The sequence below is a fragment of the Podarcis tiliguerta genome, assembly GCF_965153285.1.
Source record: "Podarcis tiliguerta genome assembly, chromosome: 7".
NCBI classification, from domain to species: Eukaryota; Metazoa; Chordata; class Lepidosauria; order Squamata; family Lacertidae; genus Podarcis; species Podarcis tiliguerta.
Window position 1 is genome coordinate 57318147 of NC_139540.1, and position 18668 is coordinate 57336814.

Sequence of the window (18668 nt, forward strand, 5' to 3'; positions counted from 1 at the left end):
ATCTATGCTAAAAGGGAAATTAAAACTCTGCCCCAAGGAAAGCTGAGTTTTTGCTACTTGACTAAAGCATGAAAACTTGGCAAATCTGCATACTATTTTTCTCTTTGTTTTGTACAATTTATTCTATATTCTTATTTATTTATTTTTCCAAAATTGCTGTTCCTGCTGTTAGTTATGCCAAGGAGCTGTACTAAATCTCTCCATCTGTAACAGTGGAAATAGCAGCTCTCTGGCCTGTCAGAGAAGAGCTCACATGCTTCCAAGTGTATCTTTGTGACCATAAGAGCCTGAAATGTTTTCTGACTGAACACTAATGCTCTCATAAAGTTGAATGCTGAGTCTCATTGGAAAAATCTGGGTTTCCAGGATGCCACTTGTAGGCATAGTGGCATCCTTGAAGACTTCATATAGCGCCCCTTCTCCCTGGTCATTGCCCCACCCGACAGAACCCAAGTATGACAGGTGGGAGGGGCTGCCCTCCAGCCCATCATCTGACATCACAATTACATCAACTGGCTCGTTTTTGCCCAGGTGGGTGATCAGCTAATGGCTGGAGTTTGCAAAGCACCCAAATATGGAGCTATGCAATCCCTAACCATCAGGGTTTGCATTCTCCATGTGCAGCTAATTGTCAGTCTTCATAAAGTGCAGTGCACAGGGCTTTGCAGCTGCAAAGGCATTTTGTAATAAGATTTTTATTTTTAAAAATTCATACTACATTGATAACAGCTACAAAAAATACAAATAAAATAAATAGAATACAGAGTCCTCTTTTAAGGGTACTTCTTAGCCATTAGCATTAGGTAGCAGTCCCTCTGAGCTCTCACCTGGGTTATTTCCTTTCTCATCCCAGTTGCTCACCCTGAGAGACAGACATTTCCCTCACTCCCACCCAGGGTCCTGCATCAACCATCTACCACCCCTATAAATATACAATCCCTGGACCATAATAAAGGCCCCATGCATAGGACTCCTAGAAAAAGGAATCATTAAGATAAAAAGAAAGGAATGAAAGACAAATAAAAGAAACATTAGAAAAAGATAAAAAGGGCTTCCGGTTTTCCATCTGCCAGTTGCATTAAAAAATAGAATAAAAATTTAAATATATTCAGCCCATGATAACATCCATCTTCTCCACTTTCTGTTAAAAATGTTTCTTTTAAGTCAAAGTGTCTGAGGCATTTTGCAAGCCCTGACAACCAGCTGCATGTAGAGTGCTGTGCACAGGGCTTTGCAGACACCAGCCATCCACCCAATCTGCCTCTGTAAGTCCCCTTTGACTCAACTACATATTTAACTATCTAACACATAATGTCACATATGACATCAGGTAGGTGGCCATGGCTTGGCCCAAAACAGTCTTGTGGGCCAAATGGAGAGACCTAATTAGGGCCACGGGACAGAAGTTCCCTAACTGTAATCGGCATTGATAGTTGCTCTTCAGAGTTCATCAGACATGAGTCTTTCTCAACTGTACCTGGAGATTGTATCCAAGCCATTTTGCATGAAAGGCATGTGCTCTACCACATGGCTACAACACTTTCCCTGTGCTTCTGACCTTAAGCACAAGGTTACCAATATGTTTCACTTGCTTCATCTACTTGCTTCTACAGTCAGTTCTGTAATGAGATACCGTGTGGTTGGGTGGATGATATGGTTGCTTGCCCATGACATCATCATTTCCACCCAGGGAAGCAGCTTTTTCATAAATAGAAGCCGCATCACCCACTCAAACCACTTGGTTCCTGGTTCTAAATATGGGACATGGGATCCCAGCCACTTGGAACGGGCATTTATGCCACAGAAGTTTAAATGGATCAAGCCAGGGTCATTTATCTGTTGCAGGAGGCCTCTAATAATTATGATAAAATCCCATCACTACATATACTGTTGTTTTATTCTCTTTACATGGGCACTATCCACTTGCAAGAGCCTTGTACCTAATGAGCCAGAAGCTGACCAGTATCAACCAGAGCTGTCTTTGACAATCTGAATGGTACATCTTGGAGTTTTAGACACCATGGAAAGTACCATATTCAAGGTCCCTAAGCTCCTGTTTCATACATTGCATTGGTCACATGAGTGGGTTCCCGCAAGTGAAGAAAACAATAGAAAATAATGTAAGAACTGGCCTAAACTTCACAGTATCTAAAAACAAAGCTGCTTCTTGCCCTATGCCCTCATGTTAAAAATGGAATATGTGAAACCTGCTGCTTCTTCCTGCATTTCCTATAGAATAACTCTCAAGGCAAAATGTCTCCAATACAAAAACTGAATATAATGAAAAATGATTAGCTGCAATTCAGTAGTACATTGCGTCCTACCTTGAATAATTTCCATCCAAAGTAGAAACCTTGGCACTTAAAGTAAGTGTCTGACAGTTGAGAATACTGGAAGTTGTGCATAACATTTATTCTACCTTGTTAGAACAAGATCTGCATTTTACCATTTATAATGATCTAAGATCACTCTTATAAATATTTGCTCTGTATAGCCTGCAGCTGAAATGCTTTAGTTTTTTAATATTTAATGTATTAATATTAATGTGTACAACAAGCAAACATTGTCTCACAAGTACACCATCTTGATACAATGCCAAACATTCTTCACATCAAAATGTACTTTTTAAATAAAAAAAGACCACATCTGAATTACCATTTCATATTCTAAAGTGCTTTCCATAAATCGTCCAGCAACAATAATTCACACTCCACAAACATACTGTTTAGACTACCCTGTACATGGAGCTACCCTTGATGACTGTTTGGAAGCTTCAATTAGGCAGAGAGATAATTTTCCATCTCCTTTTCAGGAGGTGAAACAGCTCTTGCACTATCAGCTTCTCCACAGTGGGAGAATTTGCTAAGCTGCCTAGTTCTCTGCTCCAAAGGGCTGTGATTTATTTCTATGACTCCATGCAGGCAGTGGCCAAGTAACCATGTCTCAAGGCTGCATCATCCTTTACATATTTGCCATGCAAATTATACACATTCTCCTCCTCCCCTCCTAGATGACTATCTGCCTCTATCACTAAAACAGACACTCTTGCAATCTTATGTTTAAAAAATTTCAGTTCTGGCTTGCTGTGGAACTAACTAACTTACTGGCAATACCCAAACAGTCTTAGTGGGGCTTTTGCTCACATGCCTGACGACTGCATAACTGTTGCAAGCTACTTTAAGCACTTTTGGGCAAAAAAGCAGACTATAAATATGAAATATATAATAATGATAATAATAATGCATACTTCCCTGGGACTGAGAAACAGTGGGAAGCATCTAACAGCTCTGTGAAGCAGGCATGTCTAGGCAACTACTGGCTCTGCTTACCAGCATGGAGCACAACACACTTCAAAACGGACCCCCATTCCAATTTGCAACTCAGCTTGTCTTTCATATATAGCGATTCCTGGCTGCTGAGAATTTGGCCCTCAAAAGAGCTACAATTTTATGTGGGGAAACCCAGCCTTTCAATTATTTGCTTGTTGTTACCTCTGTCAAAATGCAAGCTGGAAAGCATATTTCTCTTTCCCCTTCCCTTCCCCTGACTAGTGAATTTTAAAGAGAGAAAGTAAATTCACAAAGCTTGGGAACAGATGCTTAAGTACATATCTGATTTCTTTCCAAGGTTACTTTTTGTGCAAATTAAAAGTGTCCAGAAGAAGAACAAGAACAACAAGAAGAATGAAAATTGATCCAAGTTGCAGGAATGTGCTGTTATGTTGAAAATCCAGATATAGTCAGTCCTTCATGGTCAGATTTTAAATGGCCCCATAGCCCCATGGATGATGATGATGATGATGATGATGATTTGAATTTATATACCTCCCTATACCAGGAGGTCTCAGGGTGGTTCACAGAACAAAATCAAAATACAAAACCACAAAATACATAATCAAAATAAAAGCAACCACCCAATAACCCGCACCCCAAAATACACACATTTTAAAAGGGCATAGAATGGCAATCAAATCAATAAAAGGCCTGGTTAAAAAGGAATGTTTTTGCCTGGCTCCTAACAGTATATAATGACAGTGCCAGGCGAACTTCCCTAGGGATGGCATTCCACAGACGTTCTCGTGTTGTCACCCTCTGGGCCTCTCGAGGAGGAGGCACACAAAGAAGAGCCTCAGAAGATGATCTCAAGGTCTGGGTAAGTTCATATGGAAAGAGGCGGTCCTTGAGGTATTGCAGTCCTGAGCCATTAAAGGCTTTATAGGTCAAAACCAGCACTTTGAATTGGGCCCAGGATCTAATTGGTAGCCAGTGCAGTTGAACCAGGATCGGTGTGATATGCTCAAACCATCTCGCTCCAGTGAGCAACCTGGCCGCTGAATTCTGCACTAACTGAGGTTTCCGAACCGTCTTCAGAGACAGCCCTACATATAACACATTGCAGTGATCTAACCTTGAGCTTACCAGAGCATAGACAACAGTAGTTAGGCTATGCGTGTTCAGATAGGGGCGTACCTGGACCACCAGCCAAAGCTGATGGAAGGCACTCCTGAGTCACTGAGGCCACCTGAGCCTCGAGTGACAGCAAAGGATGCCAAGCTATGAACCTGCTCCTTCAGAGGAAGTGTAGCCCCATTAAGCACAGGTGATCTCCCACCCATCTGGTCCAGGGAACCACCTCAGTGCCTCAGTTTTATTTGGATTGAGTTTTAGTTTGTTAGCTCTCATCCAGTCGATTACCGAGGCAAGACACTGGTCCAGCACTTCCACTGCCTCACCTGCAGATATAAAGGAGAAGTAGAGCTGAGTAGTTCTTTATATGGGATTCACACATACTACTATTGCAGTTACTACTGAAGAAGATAGACAGAGCTGATAGTTAGGGCCAATTCACATAACAAAAAGTGGTTGTGTTTCATCTGCAACAGAACTTCAAATCTCAAACCATTTTTAGTTTGGCAAGCAAATAAATGCATCAAATAAAGTTTTGGCAAGCAAATAAATGTATCCAATAAAAAATGCAACAAATAAAAATAGGAGAGAAGAGCAAGGTGAGCAAAAGATTCACTGTGTTACATGCATATCTCAACCAAAATTGAATCAGATCCTATACATTTTTATAATAGTAATAATAATAATAATAATGATGATATCCCACTTGCAAAGTGCAAACTCTACCTAGAAATGCCTGCATGCTAACAGTCACTAATTTGCAGTGTCTGCCAGTTTGACATGGGAGAGAAGGTCTAAATTCTTTGTCACTCCCCAGAATGTAAGCCATTCACATTAATCAGATTTCTCTAATGTAAGCTAGGTTCCAGAAATGCTCCTAAAAGGGAGAGAGTGTCTCTGTGTCCATTCAACTGTCAGCATTACAGTGGTACCTCGGCTTAAGAACTTAATTCATTCTGGAGGTCTGTTCTTAACCTGAAACTGTTCTTAACCTGAGGTACCACTTTAGCTAATGGGGCCTTCCGCTGTCACCGTGGCACCGCCGCTGCATGATTTCTGTTCTCATCCTGAAGCAAAGTTCTTAACCCGAGGTACTATTTCTGGGTTAGCGGAGTCTGTAACCTGAAGCATCTGTAACCCGAAGTACCACTGTACTTGCATAAAGTACCGTATATACTCGAGTATAAGCCGAACTGAATATAAGCTGAGGCACCTAATTTCAGCACAAAAAACTGGGAAAACTTATTGAGTCGAGTATAAGCTGGTTCACCACACCACAAACCTGGTGGTGGCGGCAGTGGTGGAGGAAGAACAAGCAGCCCTTAAGGCTGCTCGCCGTCGCTCACAAGAGCAGGCATAGGAGCCACAGTTGAAAGAGGCGCAGTGCAGCGCCTCTCCCAACCGCGGCTCCTGTGCCTGCCCTTGCAAGAGGCAGGCGGTGGCGGAGGGACCAGCGGCGAGAAAGGGCTCCTTTCGGGCCGCTCGTCCCACCACCGCCTGCCTCACTCAAGTATAAGCCGGGGGGGGGGCTTTTTCAGCATTAAATATGTGCTGAAAAAGTCGGCTTATACTCAAGTATATACAGTAACTACTGGGCTGAATATGGCTTTCCGCTTCAGATTGCCTTCAACTATTAGTCTACATTCTGGCATGGTATCGTGCAAGGATGCTACTTTTAAAAAGCATGAATTTCTTAACACTATTTGCATCAGCCTAATAGTTTGTAGTGCATTGCTTTGGCTTCAATATTATTCTAAAAATCAAAAAGTTATTCCAGATCCAAGTATGAAATGCCAAGTTTTGGGTTGTAGCAAAATTCTAATGGCAGGAATCACAAACTCTTGGGAGGAGGGTTTGCAGTGGAAATGCTGACACATAATTGTTAACTACAGCTACAAATGTCTCTGTGCAGATATATTTCCCCCCTCCTATACAACCGTTCCTACTAGCTAGGCATTGAGAAGCAGCTGCATACGCTATTGAAAAAGATACTGCAGGAATTGGAGCTGAGAAAAGTATTTCAGTACAGAATACTTTCCTTCCCTGAGGAGGTAGTTGCAGTTCTAAGGCTTTCTAAATCTAATTTTGGAAAAGGAACAAAGGACAGAAAGGGGACCGGGGGCAGTGGGGGGGGGGACAAAGGGAATAAAAAGAGAACAGAGAGAACTGCAACATGAACAAGAATTTAAATATGTATTTTTAAAAGTTAATTTAATGCAAGAATAAAGCAGGTAGTTGTGTTATGCTTGCAGTGTGTCTCCTTCCTTCTTGCACCACTTAGAGAAGGTGGACACCCTGGGCCACATTTTCAAAAGAAAAAAAGAACTGCTATGGAACTCATCTCAGAATTGCAGTTTTCACTTCCTCCCTGGAATTAAGGAGAATGGTGCATCTGAAAGCGCTTGGGTCAAATTACAGCTCTCTGTTAGACAGGTCTCCAGGTTAATGGGGCAGGTATTTTGAAAGATAGCATTTTACAGTGGCAGGTAGTATTTTCCCTAGCATTTTCGCCCCTGCTGTTTTGAACAGCACCACCAAGTGTGACCATTTAAAAGACACCAAGTATTTTCAAAGCAAGACTCCGCTCTAAATAGAAAAAACAGTAATCAAAACATCCCTGTGTGCTACACTTCCTCAACTCCACTTCTCACAAAACCACATCATGTATCCAGCCTTTCAACTGTGGGCATCAACCAGCAAAAACACAAGCCTTTTTAAACCCTCACATTTATAGTAGGGAAAAATCTCTCTTGCAAACACGTTGCATATGTATAAGGAGACAGCCTCCTGCTGAGTTAGAATAAAGTCAAAACAAAACCAAACTTCCACTGCAGTTCAAAGCCAACATGAAGCCAACCAATATCAGAATGGAAAATGAATTAAAACCAAAGGGGGATCTTAAGGTAAACCCGCTACAAGTTGTGGGTTCATTTCACACCATTCAACTGCAGACTCTAAGCAAGGGGTGGCTAACCTGTGAGCTTTCCAATGTTGCTGGATTCACATCATCCCTAACCAATGGCCTTGGAGGCTGGACCAATGGGAACCGGAGTCCAACAACATCCAAAAAGCCACAGGATAACCCCTCCTACTGCAAACTATATGCTGTACTTACTCCAAGTACACATAAGTTAACACACATGCACACACCCCAAATACGACTTCTGTCACTGTGCTCTGAGGCTGCCTACCAATCTGAGGACGCCTCTTCCCCCTGCCTGATGGTGGTTCACCTCAGTATGGAATTCCTCAGCCCAACTTAATATGAAAGGCCTCCTTCTTTCCCTATAGATCCTCCCGGACCATCCACTGAGTGGGTCCTCTTGGTAGCTCCACCACACTCAGATGCTTTGAAAGGGGTCAGGAGAGTGTAACTTCTTTGGCCACCCCTAAACATATCCCTCAACTGTGCCAATTTGAGTGGGACATCCTGGAATTGGTCATCACAGTTTCTGGCTGGATCCCAGAACATCCCATTTTTGGGTCTCACGTAAGTCAGCTATCTCACACCAAAATGCAGGACCAAAAAGACACTCAGTTTTTGGTCTTGTGCAAGTCAACTGGCTCCTGCAAGAGCTTGGGACACACACAAAAATGAGCATCCCAATTTTGATCAGCGGGATGATGGAGGGTTGGCGGTGTGAAATTCCCTTCCCTTTATTACAATATTTTAGTCATATGGGGAATATGTACCTTTTTACCCAGATCTTTCACACCTAGTAGAAGGATACATTCTAGTCTCGATTGCAATCTGTATTTAATATTGTGTTTTTCAATTGTTGTAACCTGTCCCCAGACCACAAGCAAATAAATACACAAACAAATATGGCATTAATGGGAGGACCATGAAAACTTTTCTCTTCTGGCTTTTAGGTGTAAGAAGTGGGGAGACATTTTTTTAAAGGATGTGTTCTGTGTTTTAAGACTTGGGGGGTGTATAGGAGGTGGTTAACAGAATCAAAAACACTACTGCAAATTCTCTTAGCGGTCCTGGCAAAGTTGTCAAGCATGTATTTTGTCAAGGAAATGGGTAGATGGCTTTCAGTTGCTGGATCTTCCTCAAGTCTTTTGCGTGGCTAGGAGGCATCTGAAAAGGGGGCATACCAGAGAGAGAGAGAGAGAGAGAGAGAGAGAGAGAGAATATGAATATGAAGTAATGAAGCTCTGTGTCTTGGTAAATAAACAGTAGAGTACAGTTTTTTTACCAGGACACCAAGGACAAGATAGGGAAGATTGAGTTTTTGGCCCATGTAAGAAAAGAGAGAATTCTGGGGTTCAGTGATGTCTCTCCCTCAGAATCCGATAGGAGGCTCAAGCTGTTTATAGGTAAACAAATGGAAACATGATTCACTTCCATTAACCTCCTTCTAAGGGAAGCCAAACTTGTTCCCATAGAATTTCTCGCCACTCAGAGAAGTGAAGTGAGCAGAACATGATTATTTTGCTTTTTTAAAAAAATTAAAAAAGAAGAAGTTTCATATTGTAAATTCTATACCTTATTGTGAGCCGCTTTGGGGGCTTTGGTTGAAAGAGAAAAGGGACTGGAAACCCGTAAATAAGTCAACTGCATTAATGAAAGAGCAGGCACATGCTGAGCTGTGGGGGAGAGCATGGGGCTTGGATCACAACCTTTCCACACAGGTGCGCTCTCCAGTGCCACAGTGGGCCCAAACTCTGTAGCCCATGCAGTTCCTCCAGCCTTGCTCAGGATACAAGGCCTGAAAGATCACCAGTCTCAACATGGTCCGGCTTGGACTGCAAAATCTTCAGGCACCTCCCCCCCCCCCCCCCCCCGATATGTGGCAATACCAAGAAGAGAGATCTTTGGTGTACTTTTCCAGAAGAGGCTCATCTGGGTCCTCATTTGAGCACTGGTCAAAGGCCTTTTTTATTTTCCAGGGTTTAAAAACTTGCATTAGTCTGTTCTTTGCGAATACTGCTTCTATAGTGTTGCTGTTTTTCAGTTTATGGTAATGTAACTCTTAATTTGTGGTGCTTTCAATATTTTATCATCAGTTGCCCTGATAATGCTTTTGAAGGGATGGGTACAAACCTAAATAATAAATTAATAGCAACAAATAAGGCAAACCAGGGTAGCTGACAGTTGCATTCAGCCTGGAGCTGAGTATTTCTCATACCCTTTTTGATGCAGTTCCTAGAACTGAGGAAAGCTTCTGGTTCAGGGACTAAGGTTTCCATAAATTACGTTAATGAGGAGTTTTCTAAAGGGAGAGAGAACACATTCTTTTTAAAAAAAGAACATGAAGCGGGGGGACCTGTGCTATTTAGAGGTTAAGAGCTCTGACATGAAGCCAGGTCAAACAGTCACAAGTAGCGATAACTCTGCAATAGTTCTAACATTCACCCCTAAAACATCATAGAGCTCCTAGCATTCCTCCTTCTCTCAAGGCTGCTTCACTCAATATGGAACATGCACACATGTTTTTTAAGATATGTACATGAGCTGGTGGTCCCTGGCCAATTATCGCTTCCCTGGCATTTACACACATCTTTCTGTCAAGTCATGGTACACATATTTCAAAAACTCCCTTGTTTCTCCTCACAGCTTATGTTTTTAGCATGCAGACCAAAAAAAGGTATTTGTGCAGCAATCCTTAAAACTAATTTCTAAAACAATATGATGATGATGGAGATGGTAAAAATGGTGCACATCTCTTTCTTTCACTTCTTTTAAAAATAAAATACGAAGAGGAATTTCGAACCGACTGGGGCATAAATATTAGATGAAGGAAGTCATTCTATTTAATCCCTGGAAGAATAAACAGCATGCTCATTTCTAAAGTGTTCTGGCATGCTGCTCTACCATTTGGCACTGCCTTACTGGAAGGACTGTGTCATGCAAGTGGGTTAATAAGCTTCCAGAAAAGAAGCAAGCAAGCAGATGAATGTGTAATAAAGGCAGGATAGCTGAAGTAGCTGCTGCAAGCAAGTGCTGCATACCTTCCCCAATCATATTCATTGCTGGAGGAATCAAACATATGAGAAATTCCAAATGGGATGAAAGGCAAATATAATTATGAGGTGGAGAGGAAGCACTCATAAAAGCAAACATGTTTTCCAAGTTCAAGCCTGCGCGGATGGAAAGTTAGGCTTAGGAAAGCCAAGGCACACACTCTGCTGTGAAGCAACAAGATAAAACCTATCTAATTAAATCTAACAAAGCACAATAAATTAGATGTGCAGAAAAGAGTTCGAAAAGGTCAAGATTTTCTTCTAACCTTGTGGTTTCATAGGGCCCCCAACCAGCTGTGCAATTTTTGATCAAACTATGCAAAGGTTACGTTGAAATGCAGCTGTATGGAGTGGAGGAGCTCTTGCACTCCCTCTACGTCTGAAACCGGTCAAAGGTAAAGCCACTAAATTTGGGCTATCTGTGATCTTGACTCGTGTTGCAAGTATTCAAACCAGCTCAACATTCCCACATCATTCTCAGGAATGACCAGCCTGCTCTCAAGGGAATCAAGTCAAACCAGCCAGCAAAAAAACAAGTCTTCTATTTGCTCCTTAACAGCCAGAATGCCCTACTGAAAGCAAGTTAAAGATACACTGGTCCCAAGGAAGACAACAATGCTAACACTCAACCCTAATTTGAGAATACCGCACTGCTGAAAGTTTTGCTTACTGCAGAGTTATCTAGGAACTCCAAGGCTGTGCCTAAAGAGAACAAAGAGGGGTGAACCAAATGCTGACAAAATTAAACTATTGCCATACCTTGTCATTTCTGTCGTCATCTCTCCCCAACCCCTGCTGCCATCTAACTTCTTCTCAAAATTCTTGCTTGGCCCTATAATTTTCAACAAATGTTCCACTGATGAGTTCAGGCTGTGAGTGCAGCTGTCATGGTTTTTACTGCCACACATACAAAGTACTCAGACAATTCTATGTGCTTATGTATCACAGAGCCCATATTCAATTAGATGCCACCTAATTGCCCTGAACTGCTATACAAGTGCAATGTGGCAAGTCAGTGCGGCATCCATGCAGAGAAGCTTATGCATAATCCTGTCCTGCTATCAAAAATGAACCATGGGCAGCAAAGGTAAACTCGAAGGATGGGCAGCAAAGGCAGCAAGGGAAAGCAGAAAACAAGGCAGGAAGGAGTCAGAACCAAGGAGCAAGATGGAAAATGAGACATGCTAGAGCAGAAGTAGGCAACCTAAGGCTTGGCCCAATCTGATCTGGCCCAATCACCTTCTCAATCCGGCCCACAGACGGTCCAGGAATCAGTGTGTTTTTACATGAGTAGAATGTGTCCTTTTATTTAAAATGCATCTCTGGGTTATTTGTGGGGCATAGGAATTCGTTAATTTTTCCCAAAAAAAATATAATCCAACCCACCACATGGTCTGAGGGATGGTGGGCAGGCCCATGGCTGAAAAAGGTTGCTGACGCCTGTGCTGATAGACTTTTGTTGTTTGAGAAAGTTTCTTCAGCTGGAAAATGGAGTGCTTTATACTCATTCCTGCCCAGGAGGATAAACCTAGGAAGATAGACCTTGGTTCAGATCTGACAGGTTCTTCTCTGAGAGGTTGCAGTTACACGGCTCACCACATGAGATGGTAATGAGCAGTTCCTGACACTTATGGACTGGTTTCTCAGCAGCGTGTATGATGACACTCTTCGATTCAGAAAAAAAGGTATCTTGTTTCATATACAGTGGTGCCTCGCAAGACGAAATTAATTCGTTCTGCGAGTTTTTTCATCTTGTGAATTTTTCATCTTGCGAAGCACGGTTTCCCATAGGAATGCATTGACGGTTTTAAGAAAAAGGCGCAAGCCCATAGGGAAATTCGTCTTGTGAAGCAACTCAAAAAACAAACAACTCTTTCATCTTGCGAGTTTTTCGTCTTGCGAGGCATTCGTCTTGCGAGGTACCACTGTACAGTGGTACCTCGGGTTACATACGCTTCAGGTTAAATATGCTTCAGGTTACAGACTCTGCTAACCCAGAAATAGTGCTTCAGGTTAAGAACTTTTCTTCAGGATGAGAACAGAAATTGTGCTCCGGCAGCGCGCCGGCAGCAGGAGACCCCATTAGCTAAAAAGGGTGCTTCAGATTAAGAACAGTTTCAGGTTAAGTACGGACCTACGGAATGAATTAAGTACTTAACCCGAGGTACCACTGTGCTACTTTTTGTTTCAGTCCAAAAATCACTGACCTTCATTCCAATATATATATATACACACTATATTTACATGCAATATGCTTGCTTAGTTAAAAGCTACAACTCTTCAGTGAAAAAGCACTGTGGAATTATAAGTCAATTATAAGTTTCCCCCTCCCACATACAAAATATCAAGTACTCAAGTCCCTTGAAATTAATCTTATGACAGGTTTCAACTGAAATGGTCCAAATTTATGAGACTTGGAGCACATGCAAACGTCAGTGGTTCAGGAGGATGGGATCGTATAGATTTATCCCATCGGCAGAGAACAGCACCACTTGGGACAGAGGGAGTCCACCGTGGTAAATGTCTCAGGTGATGCCCAGATGGGTGGTAAGCTGCCAGCAGCAGGTCCCCCCACTAGCATTACTGCATGAAATGGAGAATATGGAGATCAGAGATGGGACACCACTGGATCTAAATCCCCATGAATCCCAAAGGGCCCGATCCCTCAGCTACAGCACACTAAGGTTGGTGAGCTGGTAGGGACCACATTGCTGGCAACAGGGTTTCAAATGCAGGACTGGATCCGCCCCTCCACACCCCCTTAGCCCCACATTAAGACTAGAAATTGCATTTTACGTCCAAGACTATTTTCCGAAGTTCAATTATTTAAGCACCTTAAATACCAATGGATGCACTTCATTAGCATGTGATCTTACAGCAACCTTTATATAGTGTTTTGTTCCTTACTTGTAGTTTTCTTTGGGTTAGAAGGTTTTGATTAGTTTCTTTCTCCACAAAATATGCATTCCAATAATGATTACAAGTTATTATAATCAAGCCCACAGGCACATAAAATCAATTGACCATAACGCTATGAATTTCCTCAAAATTGCAGACTGTCATAGCTCTGTTCTTTAAGGCGCTGGCTGAAAAATGTGTTGATTATGCTTCCCACCCACCCACCCCTTTTTAAAGTATCAATCAAGTTTGGAAGACAATTTTTCCAAGTGCCTGCTTAACTTTCCGTCCCCTTCTAAAATTAAATACATACGTTTTAGAGAAAGAGTATAATATGCTTTGATGTGGCTTGTACTTTACTGTATTGAACTCCCAAGTGGTCCTCTGGGCCAGCAGGAAGCAGGGTATTTATGGAGCGAGGTTTCAGATAATTAGATATCTCCTTTAGGAGTCATGTGAGAATGCAAGAAAATCAATTTGCCAGTCTGATCCATTTTCCAGTTAAGCTGGAGTTCTCAGATCTGAGACAACCTGCAGGCACAGAGAAGTCAATAAGACAAAATCTCCTTAAATCCAAAGTTCTTTGCTTAACCAAGTTTGGGGTTTAATTTCCTACTCGGCTCCACATTCAGAGAAACTGAATTAATTTTTTGCTCCTGTCTTCACTGCAAAATACGTAGAAGATACCTGAACTTACATTTCCAAGTAGAGAGTCATAAGATCCGAGACAAGTATGAGGACAAGAGAAAAAGTTCTAGTCCTTATCGACAAGCTGAAAATTAACAGATCGCTTGGTCCAGATTGTATTCACCGCCCAAAAGTTCTTAAAAGAATCAAATGTGAAATATCCCTAAGATCAGCCTCCATACTTACACACTGGAAAGCGGCAAACATAACACCAGTTTTTTAAACAAGAATCCAAGTGTGATTCAGGAAATTACAAGGTATTGTAATGGCCACAAACATAAAGAATTTAAAGCGGGATTAGGCAAATTCACAGACAATAAGGCTATCAGTGGCTACTAGCCATGATGATTGCATACTACCTCTGGAATCAGAGGTAGCCTGCCTTTGAAAAGCATCTGTTGTGAAACAGCAGCAAGATAATGCTACTGTATGGGATGCGGGTGGCGCTGTGGGTTAAACCACAGAGCCTAGGACTCGCCGATCAGAAGGTTGGCGGTTCGAATCCCCATGACGGGGTGAGCTTCCGTTGCTCGGTCCCAGCTCCTTGCCAACCTAGCAGTTCGAAAGCACGTCAAAGTGCAAGTAGATAAATAGGTACCACTCCGGCGGGAAGGTAAACGGCGTTTACGTGCGCTGCTCTGGTTCGCCAGAAGTGGCTTAGTCATGCTGGCCACATGACCTGGAAGCTGTACGCCGGCTCCCTCGGCCAAAAAAGCGAGATGAGCGCCGCAACCCCAGAGTCAGCCACGACTGGACCTAATGGTCAGGGGTCCCTTTACCTTTAATGCCACTGTGCTCATGCCCTGTTTATGGACTCCCCATAGGCATCTGCCTGGTCACTGTGAAACACAGGATGTTAAACTAGATGAGCCTTTGGTCTGATCCAGCAAAGCTCTGCTGAGGTTCACATAATAAATTTCATCTGTGCCTAGCTTAGGATGTTTAAATTTGGTGCCATCAAATATGCTGCCCAGCCATTTTTATAAGTTGGAGGACACCCTAACCCCTTCCCAATAAATATTTAATTCATTTTTAAGTGGAAGCATTTTAAGGATTTTTTGCCTTTCCTTTAAGAAAGAAACAGCCAAGGGCTTTTTCTCTTTTGTTCAGACATCATCTTTAAAGGAAAGACATAAACTGTTTATGCCTATCCTCCAAAAGACATTCAAAGATGATGAATGGTTGCAAGAAAAGGGAAGGATAAATATTCTCCCCTGCTTCAGTTTATATATATGAGGCATAAATACCCACTTAAAGATGTGAATGCGCACAGTGTACCCATTACCTTACAAGCTACATGCACTCTGCAAAATGTTTTATATTTTGAGACAGCCTGGATAGCTCTGTTGGTTAGCGCATGGTGCTGATAACGCCACGGTTGCAGGTTCAATCCCTGCATGGGACAGCTACATATTCCTGCATTGCAGTGTGTTGGACTAGATGATCCTTAGGGTCCCTTCCAACTCTTAACTTCTATGATTCTGTGATTCTTATTTAGGTGTATTACTACTACATCCACTATTGTAACCATAGCCTTTGAGATTGTGTAGCCCAGACAGTGCTTCTTTTTCTTGCTGCAAACGTGACTGGTATTCTGGAATGTGCCATCATTCATTTTCCTTTTGCCAACTTACTAGCACATTCCTTTGACCAGAAGTACACAAAGAAGTGTGTCGATTAAAATAAGCCAAGTGTAACAAGTATACTACTGAAACCGGTATTTGAGATGGAAATACTATTCAAGCATTCTGGAATCTAAAGGATAAGTTGGTTGCTTGATTTGCGGGGTGGGGCAAACCGGAGGAAAGGTGTAGTGACAGCAAATACTAATATTTCAAGAAGAAACCTAAGCTCTTAATGATCAGGATCAGAAGAAGGAGCACAACCGTGAAAACAAGACAGCTTGAAACAGGCCTAATCTCATGGCTGTCTGAACCTAGAAACAGAGCAGAGATTCAGCCATGCCACCAACATCGTTTCAATTGAATACAATCTTGCCTATCCAAGGGTGGTCTAGTTCCAGAGATAGAATTCCATATCCTACGAACAGATGAAATTCCTCACTTGTTGATAGCTCTCTTGTGAGGAGTTATCACTTCCATTTACTTAACACTCTTTGCAGTGGATACAGTGGAGCGACAGCTAGTGATGGAATGTCAGCAAACACGGTGTGAGGGTCCCTTACATGATAAAACGGCAGTGGACACTAGTCTAGACAATGGAGGCAAACAGCTCCCCTTTTCTGTTTTAATCAGGGTTCGTTTAATGTTTGCTTCCGTTCAAACTATCCATTTCTCTCGTTCTGCCTTGATGTCCAATTATCTTTGCACTTCAGTCCCATCAGATTATGAAATCAAAACAATGTTCACATACAGACACACACACACCATTTTTAAGCAACTGGAAAGCTAAATATATATTAGTTTTTCATGCTGAGCCTAGCTATCTTGCAGCTCAAGTCAGTCCCCATATCAGGCAAGCACATTACTTATCAGCATTGGTGCACACAGTGTGGTCTCAGCTGTTCATATCAGTCTCTCCAAGACACTGATATGTAATAGCACATCTTCCATTTTTCCTCCATCTTGCCATAATGCTGCACAAATCTTCTCAAAACTAATTATCTTGCCACACACACACACACACACACACAGAGAGAGAGAGAGAGAGAGATTCTTGCAGCATGCATTGCAGATGGCTCATTTGTACATTCCTCCATTAATGCTAAAGAGATCAAATTCAGCACTCTCTCGTTTCCTTTAATTTTGAATTGTTAGAAGAAGCCATAAGAAAAACAAAGATCTGTCAACACCTGTACATGAGGTCTAAGAGAACTGCATTAATGTTCGCTAGCTAAACCATGGTGGCCCTGCAGTTATTGCAGCCATAAAGGAATGGAGTGTATTTATACCAATAACAAATATGATACATGACAGTAACTCGGGTGTTGTAGCATATATATTTTACCTGACACAATAATGTTCCATTTTATGGGCCACCATTTATCTTTTTAAAAAACAAAAAACAAACACCCCACCATATTTGGTATATAACATTCAGGGCATTAAAAGCTAAGTGTGGAAGAGAGAAATGAGAATAAGAATATAACTGGATAGCAAGATAATATGTAGTTGCTTAAATATAGATGAACCATGTGGTTAGTCATACAGTGTCCCAGGGGTTCAAATACATTTCAATCCCTAACACATGCTATCTGTAATCCCCTTTTTATCTTTTAAAAATGCATTCAATGTTTTTTCAAGCACAATGCATTTTCTGTATCCTTAAAAATATAAACCAATATATTTTTAGACAACGTTGTTTATATGCATGAGTGGGTGATCTATGACATCAGACCACACTAGGGATTGGGCAGCAGTGCCACAAGTGGTGACTGGTACCACACTCCTACTTATGCGAAGTTGGGAAAAGACAGCTGCAAAAATTAAACCCATTTGTCTTCCTTTATTATCTAGCCATATATTTGCACCAGTTTCCATGGCTCCTTTGAACAAAAAGCATCAAGTTGTAAGTGCACAAAATTCAAGGGAGAGGTTATCCTGCATAATTATGCAGCTTTGTCCCCCACTTAGACCCAGCTATGGGCACCCATGTGTTTAAGTGATTAAGTGTCCTTAGCAATTGTGCTGCCTGCTGAGTACCAAAGCATGAGAGCTACCTTCATGTTTTGTGCCCTAACTTTCTTCAGAGATGTCCAATGTACTCACTTTTTAAAAATAAAGGTAAGAGTCTGCTGGCCTTGCCCCCTGCCCCATGTAAATCTGACTCCTCCTACCCATCTGTTGGTGGCCCTGGAAATATGGTTATGGGTTATGCCATTATGCTCACCTATACCTCCAAATTTACCACTGCACTATTTATCATGGCAGAATATTTGCATATAAAAGTACAAACGATTTCTGTTCTTCCCACTATTTGTTTCACCTGTGCGTGCTAAGCCCAAAATAAGTGGATACTTTTCAGCTGAAAGGGAAAGTGCAAAAGTATAAGCAGCTGAATATAGTTAATGACTAAACCCCGTAAGATTTAGTGATCACAATTGCTATTCAATTTTTCCCCTTTATGAATAATTCAGATTGCATATCTATCCCCGTTGCTGTAGTCTTAAATGAAAAGTTCCTTTGTTGATATCGTCATTGCTCAAAACACCATATGTTTTTTCCACTACTAAGGATGACAAACTCTCCGAATGTTTTCAGAGTGGGAAGCAACAAGTGGGCTGGCTCTGGGAAAGGGAATAGCAATTGGCATGATCTGGCCCAGCTGTCTTCATTTTGAGACCTACATGAGCCTGTTAGCTGACTATGAGGTCTACAGAAGACTCTGGCAGCAGTGTGAACAGGCATATTTAGAAATCAGGAAAAAGATGAAGGGAAAATGCTGTCTTTTTGCCAACCTACAGCTATCAACTATCACATAATGCCAACTCTCCCACATCTGAGGTGTAGGAAGTACTCTACAATATTGTATTTATGAATGAATGTGAAAAAGAAATGAACAAACTTCCATTTGCCCGGGAAAGGACCATGATAAATCTGTACAAATTATTAAAGGCTTTCAAGAGTACAACATTAAAAATCTTTATCAAGCCTAGGACAAGGACACAACATGGGGCAACGGGAAACATTTTTGTTTCTTCTACATTAAAAAAAAAAGCTGTTATCCAAAGAGTGCCCATGTGAA

The 18668-nt window shown here is 41.8% G+C and overlaps 1 protein-coding gene across 24 annotated transcripts in view; it reads right to left on the reverse strand.

The window, feature by feature from the left end:
- LOC310681456 (uncharacterized protein) overlaps positions 1 to 18668 on the reverse strand; it is a 370382-nt gene that overhangs the window by 244825 nt on the left and 106889 nt on the right. Inside the window, exon 1 of one of the 24 annotated variants that reach the window (XR_014513299.1) lies at positions 8377 to 8398. The exons of the other annotated variants lie outside the window; for them this stretch is intronic. The gene's annotated coding sequence lies outside the window, so the exon portion shown is untranslated. Of the gene's footprint in view, positions 1 to 8376; positions 8399 to 18668 lie in introns of those variants that run through there. 24 annotated transcript variants of the gene reach the window in all.